The sequence below is a fragment of the Pinus tabuliformis genome, chromosome 3_2, assembly GCF_031772625.1.
Source record: "Pinus tabuliformis cultivar Carrire ecotype Pingquan chromosome 3_2, CPIR1, whole genome shotgun sequence".
NCBI lineage: Eukaryota > Viridiplantae > Streptophyta > Pinopsida > Pinales > Pinaceae > Pinus > Pinus tabuliformis.
In genome coordinates, this window is record NC_142302.1 from 315,693,192 (window position 1) to 315,699,765 (window position 6,574).

The following is a 6,574-nucleotide window of genomic DNA, read 5'->3' on the forward strand; positions in this document are numbered from 1 at the left end:
CCACCTATCCCATCACATGGGGGGAAACAACCACGTCCTCCATATGTACCTCTTGTTTTAGGTTTAACTTATGTGAGTGGATCTCAAACTCATGCGACCGAAGTTAATCAAAATGTTGGTAGTGTACCTTATCCTAGTGGATCATCCATTCCATCTAGATTAGGTCAAATCCTGTATCAACAACCTCTTTTGTCCCATATACCTTACCAACAACCGTACCCTCTTTATGGCTCACAACAGCCTCAAAATACACCTTTTACTCAACAGACAGAAACCCAAATGTAGCCTGGTTAAAATCCCTCATTTGGGACATCTGGTCAAGTTCAAACTAGAAATTAAACCTAGAACTCAACAAATTCCACAAGGAACTTTCCAACAATAACAACCTTATGTACAACAAGGACCTTATGTGAAACAAGGGCTTTATCAACAACCATTGCAACAACAAGGTCAACCCTTGCAGCAGCAAAACCAACCCTTGTACCAACAAGGCCAACCCTTACAACAACAAGGTCAACCCTACAACAACAGGGTCAACAATTTTACGACCAGGGTCAACAGTTGCAACAACAACCTTATACTCCATACTCTTTGCAAGTTTTTTATTCACCTTATGGTTCACAACGGCCTATGACGGGTGAGTATCACCCTTACCTTGGTGAAAACCCACATTTGTGGGGGAAAAATCCACCTTTGTATGGTTAGAATACCTCTTAGTGGGGGAAATATCAAGCTCCTTATGGTAAAAATACGCCACTTTGGGGGGAAAAACCCATTCCAACAAGGTTGGAATCCACAAGCTGGGCCTTATCAAAGCCCCGCTGTTTCCGGGAAAACTAGTGTCCATTAGAGCTGCTAGTCCCACGAAGACTGGTAGCTTTCTTAGAAACAAACAATTCAAAGTAACTTGTGTTTTCCTTTATGAGAGATAGATGAGAGAGAAGCAGAGAGTACCAACCTCAGTCTTTCGCTTGGCTCCTTGCTTGTTTCCTCTCTCCTTTGATAGAGCTTCGCCACTTCTTTCTCACTTGTCCCGCTTCAAAGAACACCTGTAGAGTCAAAGCAGCAAAATACTATCAAAGCATAGAGATCTATAACCATAAACAATGTAGAATCAGATGTACATTAACCATACAAATGCATACACAAATACAAGATTCATAAATATACAAGTATATGGAGGAAAACTCAAATAGCTTTATTGATAGAAGTAGTAGAAGAGAGGATTACAACCCAACTATCTGATCTAGCATCATCCTCCCAACATGAAAGCCCTCTTCACCTCATGAAAATCTAGATCACCCAACAATACAATGTCTCAAAGAGAAACCAACAACACTTACAAATTACAAAATTCTAGCCTCTGGATCTTTAGGATGAGGGATCCATATATAGATATTTGCAGGGGGGTGAGTCAGCTTCTGGGATTTTTATTAGTGTCATTTCACTGATAGTTCTTGGTTCTACTTGGAGATTTCATGATCTCTTACTCATCCCTGGGTGAATTCAGAGAGGCAAGTGTCACATGAGCAGTTTCTAGAAGATTCTCTAGGTTTCCACCTAGAAAAATGTCTCTGCCATTTGTCTGCTCTCGCTCATCGCACCCTACAGAAGGGATTTTCAATATGCATCACACCCTTTGTGTGTAGCAGGTGAGATGCATCACACCCTCAGCATGGAGTAGTCTGTATGGTCCAGTTTTGACCAGTTCTGAGCAGTTTTTCAGGGAGAACTTCTGGGAAATGATGTAATCAGTTGACCTTGATCCTTTAGGGTATGAAACAACACTTTTAGGGGTTTAGAAGCCCTTGGTTTATGGACATATGTGATTGGGGTTACAGTGCCCAAATATGTCTATAATAATTGCGCCATAAAGCATGAGGTCGTAAATCTTTTGATGTCGGGTGAAATGCTTTATCATGAGGATCCGAGGTTTTTCGAACTGGAAGGTGACCTATAATAAGATACAATACAATACAATATCTTCAATATATTTTCATGATCTAGTTGAGGCGGGCATTCCCATGTTCAACTTTATAAATTCATTTTTATGTACATAGGACAGACAATTTTCTGTGTGGTAGACTGATGATTCTAGTAGAGCCATCATCCTTTAGCTTGGATGATTATTTGTGCAGCTATGGTGTACATTTGATGTCTTTATTTTCTTGAATATATCGCAGCCCGGATGGATGAATATAGATCTGGGGTCTTCAAACTCGTTCAATCTTCGCCCGAAGTACAAGTCGATCCATGTGAAAATATATTCTGATGTCGAACATGGAAAGACATCACCTGATTACCAGCCAATGATGTAAGCTGTTAACAGGCGCGAGAGGAATCACCGATAATGATAATGACCCTCAAGGTACTGCAGTACAATTCATGTGGTGTGAATACATGAGTTGATGTCGAACACCACACAAAATCTTTCGGTCGAAGGCCATTGATGTAAACCTATCGCCGGAAGTGAGAAACTTGCCATTGAGGCATGCAAGCTTCAAAGTACTGAAAGGGTTGTTCCTAAGTCAACTTCTTGGATAATGAGCTGATGTCGACAAGAAGTGACCCATTATAGGAGGGCCTTAATGAATCCCACATCTACAACACGGAACGGAGCAAATGATTTTGTGGAGGTGAAAACGATATGATGATACAAGGTTCAGGGTGGCGGTCATGAAAAAAATGGAGCGTGAAGTTATTGCAACGGATGAGGAGTTCGTTGGGTTGGTGAATTCTCTGAGTGACTTCTCTTGAACATATCAGTGACACTGGTATGGATTGGTAGCGTTAACCCAAAAATGGATGGTACAGAGGACCAATGGTGATATGACCGGTGAACGGAATAACCCAACTCGACTCAATCATGGTGATGGAGTGAAAGTGTCATGTTCAAGAGCGACCTGCTACCAATGAAGTTCTTCAAGTTTTCTTCCCTTTCCCCCAGTCATTGCTGACCGGTACCTCTTTATTTTTGTCAAGCTTGAGGAGGATAACATATGCTTGTTCTATAATCTGCCCTTTGGGCAAACTTGTCGCTATGTTTTAGCGAGCCTAGCGACAGTGAAACTCGCTCTTGTCCGTATGGACAAGTTTGCCGCTATTGTTTTAATGAGTTTAGTGACAAAGATAACTCGGTCCTTTTCAGTTTTAGAGAGTATGAAAAGAGACAGAAAGGAAACTCCAGTAGTCCTTTTTTGTAGTATAATCCCTTAAGTCCGAAAAAGTATAAAATTATACGAAAGGGATGACTTTTCTGATCACTTTAGCGAGCCAAAAAAGACAAGTGCTCGATATTTTTGTGTAATGATCCCTTAGGTCCAAAAAGATTAAAATATAGAGGAGGGATGGAACATCCCATCACTTTTACGAGCTGGAGAGGCCAATTGCTCGGCAATCTTTTCATATTTTACGAGTCTAAAAAGATCTTAAAGGAGACTCGTTTTCGAGTAGTGAGTGATGTTTTTCGGATAGCAACTGGTTCCATGTAAGGTTTGGAACTTTTCAATCACGACAGTGTAAAGAAGGTGGCTAATAGAATCACTCATCGCAACTGTTCCTCAAAAAGGGTAAACAATCAAGTGGAGGCGTATGATCGGCTAAAAAGGTGGAGGTGATGGTAAGAACCCGACCAAGGCTCAAAATTTGATAGCAATGCGATCACAAAGGTTATTTACCGAAGGTGGGTTCATTTTTTAATGAGCTTGAACTCTGGGGGAACATATGCTCATTGCTGGGTTTATTTTTTAACGAGCTTGAACTTTGCGGAAACATTGCTCGTTGTCCTTTTTATGTAAGCTAGGAACGACCAAACTATAAAGCTGAAAAGCTAAAAATGCTAAAAAGCTAAAAAATGAGATTGGTCATTTTTGCTTGTATAAAAGGGTTTGCATGCCCCTAGCATAAACACGTCTTCAGTAACCATATGGAAACTTACTGTGGTTAAGCAGGATGATTTTCTGTCAATACTTAGACAAAACACTTCCTGCACTTTGTCTGCCAAATAGAAAAAGGTGAAAGGTCACTCGGACCGATCACATAACTTACAGGGAAACTTATCTCTACAGCTGGGTTTGTCTGCAAAATAGACAAGGGTGCATGCCCCCTAAGCTTCGTTACATTCACCAGACTACTCGTGGTAATTAGGTGGATGGAATGAAGGTTCCTTTACGAGATCAAGTGAAAGACTCGACTTGGAACTTTGCTTAGCCTTGTTTCATTTTTTAACGAGCTTGACACAAGACAAGGAATTCTGCTCAGATCCTTGGTTTCATTTTTTAACGAGGTTGACACCAGTCAACGAAATATCCTCTAGCAACCTTTGATCACAACTCATAAGGGGTCATGAAGGAAAGATCTGGTTCCAATGCCCCCAGTACATAATCTACAACATCACTGAATTGATCATCAAATGATGTAGGTATTGTAAGGCTTGGAGGCAATACCTCGCGATGATCCACACTATCAAAATGTTCAGAGTTCTTCTTCATCTTTGTTGATGTAGAAGATATCATCTGACAGGTTTCCACCGTGGCCACTTCTTCCAGATTACTCGGAGGCGGGAGGGCAAAAGTACCCATTAAGGAAGGGTCTTTCAGGAGACCTACTAGAAGCGATTGAGAGCTTCCATGGATCAATGGAATGCTTCCGGTAACTTGAGAACTGTTGGGGAGGAAGGTTAGTTGGTCAATGATTATAATTCTGCCTTGAAAGGGGAATGCAATCTTTCTAAAATATGTTGACACAACAGTAGCCATAGCATAAATCCAGGGCCTACCCAGTAGGATGTTGTAGTCAAGGTTTCCATCAATGACCTCGACTTCAATTTCTACTATCTTGCCCCCCAGTTCAACTTGCACGTTACTTAATATCCCATATGGCGTGTATGTTTTTCCATCGAATGCTTTTAATGTCGTTGATGATCGTGACAAGGGTGGAGAGCCTAATGTTTTCCAGCAACTCATTGACATAATATAGGTAGATGCCCCCTCATCAATGATTGTTTGATGAACAGTTTTGTTGAGGGTTTTTACCTGTATAAGGAAAGCGAGTTGGGCCGGTAACTGAGGTTCGTATCCTTTATGATTTAAGGCCACTAGATTGGAATCCATTGGATCAATCCCACCTATCGCTGATAACAAAGCCTGCTTTTGGGAGGTGCAATTCTGCAATACTTCAAGTGTCAACATAACGGATGGCGATTGGGCCAGATCCTCCACTATATTATAATTCTCTCTGCTCGAGCACGAGGATTAAATGTCAATTTATGTACTACTCCCTTAGGCGGTTTTATTGTTAATTCAGGAATGATTGGTGGAACAACTTCTGGCAAAGTTGTTGTCGAACTACTGGGTTGATCTGTAGCCTTGCTATTCGACGAATGTGGATTCCCATAATCTTTTTTCCTTGTTGATATCAAAGCATCATTTTGATGTTTTGAGATGGATAACATAAGCACTTGGGATGGGGAAGCATGATCGATAGCAACCAGGTTTGTTTCTGGGCTTAGAAATGGATTAGTTGACACCGCTGGGGTATTTGAAGTTTTTAAAAATTTCATAACCTTAGCTTTATGTGGAAAATCTTTCATGAAATGCTTATCGTCGCATATGTAACATGGATAACGAGGTTTGTTTTGCCCAGTAGGGTTTTCAAAAGAATTTTAAGGAGGTGAATTTTCTTGTTTCTTCTTATTATTTTTCACTTTCTTCTTACCCCCTGGTTACTTTGGATTTTTTCCCTTGTCAGATGACATGGCATTAATCTCCAAGGCAAGAGGTTCTTCATCTGCTTTTTGACTAGAAACTCCACGGGATTTTTTTAGATGTAGCCTTTGCGGTTTTTGTGCTTGTGGTACCGATCATGCCATTACTGGCATGACAGTCTTTATTTGATTTAGGATGATGAGGAACAAAAGATTCTGGTCTAGGAGCATCAGGAATTTTGTCGTAGAGCATGCCAGACTGAGTATAGATCAAGTCTAAATATTGCGCACGAGCAATGACTTGCTCTTCAGTGACAACTCCTCCCTTAGCCACATCCTCTGTAATAGAGGGTAACAATGAATTTATAAACCATTCAGCTAAAAGCTGATTAGGAACATACATCTTCACCATTCTTCGACGACGCCGCCACTCATGAATATGATCAGATATATGAGTGGCTGTCGTCTGTTTAAAGTTGGTAAGGAGTTCTGTCCCTGTTTCGTACCTTATGGGTAACTGAAAATGGGTTAAAAAGGTAGTGGCAAGGGTACTGAAGTTGTCAAACGAAGCTCTAGGCAATTCTATATACCATTTAGCTGTTGGACCTGTTAACGTTCGCTGGAAAAGGCGAAGCCTAATCGAATCATCATTCAGGGTGTTGGATGAACACCACAAATGGAAAGTCATCACATGATTCGACGGATCTTCACCCGGATTTCCATTGAATTTAGGAATATCAGAGGGAAGTTTATGAGGAATCACAGGCCACCAAGAGGCATAAGAAATTGGATCATTCGTCAAATGGTTTAGATCTGGTAATTTTAGAGTTGCTATAAAGGGAAACTGTTGATTCAAGTTAGGCGAAGCAT